Below are 1,190 nucleotides of genomic sequence, written 5' to 3' on the forward strand. Positions count from 1 at the left end.
TAGTCTGTGTATTCCCTGAATTAGTGCCCTCACGTTTGTCACTATTTTTTCATTAATGGCCTTCGTAATTCTGGTATTCACATTTAGGTCTTTAATACATGTTGAGTTGCTTTTTTTATAAGGCATGAGATGACGGTCTTGTTTCAGTCTTTTACATATTGCTTTCCAGTTCTGCTGGATAAAGGAGTCTTCGTTGGCAGTTTTTTTTGTTTTTGTTTTTTTACCTTTCAGGGCTTTATATAAATATGTCTCTCCATTGCCTTCTTGCTTGCATGGTTTCTGCTGAGAGATTCTATCTTAATCTGACTTGCTTGCTTTGTATGTAACACTTGTGTTTTCCCTAGCTGCTTTCAGGAGTGTCTCCTTATCTTTGATTTTGAAGAGCTTGATTATGATATGTCTCAGTGATTTTCTTTTGGGGTCTATCCTTCCTGGGGTTCATTGAGCTTCTTGAATATTTATCTTTTCACTTTCCAGGATGTTAGAGAAAATTTCTTCCAGCAGTTCTTTAACTATTTCCTTTGTGTACTTGTGTGATTCTTCTTGTTCTGAATGCCAATAAATCTTAAGTTATTCCTTTTCCTGTTGTCTAACATTAATTTTAGCCATTCTTCAGATTTTTTTATCCTTTTTTCTGTTTTCTCTTCTATCTTAATGGTATTGAGAGATTTGTCTTCTAGCTCACTGATTCTGCCTCCCATCTCTTCTATGCTACTCCTTTGCCCTTTCAGAGTATTGTCTACTTCTGATATTCGATTATTGATCATTTGGACTTCTTCTGTAGGTTTTGAATAGTTTCCAATGCTGTACCTATCTTATTTGATTGTTCCTGTAGTGCTTTCCTGACTTCTTCCTTGTTTTTCTCAACTCCATTGTAAAGTGTTTTGAAATAATTTATAATCATTATTCTGAATTCCTTTTCAGGCATTTCCAATGCCTGCCCATTTTACAGAATGTAGTCCAGGTCTCCCCGTAGACCATTTGTCTCAGACATTTTATCTTGTTTCTAGACATGTAGCTGATATGGTCATCTGCTTTTGCTTCTTGGACATGTTTAGTGTTTACCTGTGGCCTTAATATTTAATTGAGATTGTGTTTTGGGATTCTTTATGCTTTCTGATTGCTTCCAGGTAAATGTGATCAGGATGTGGGCTTCCCTTTTCACTCTTCTTATTGCTTAACTCAGAGTA

This window comes from Chrysochloris asiatica, unplaced genomic scaffold (assembly GCF_000296735.1).
Source record: "Chrysochloris asiatica unplaced genomic scaffold, ChrAsi1.0 scaffold00048, whole genome shotgun sequence".
NCBI classification, from domain to species: Eukaryota; Metazoa; Chordata; class Mammalia; order Afrosoricida; family Chrysochloridae; genus Chrysochloris; species Chrysochloris asiatica.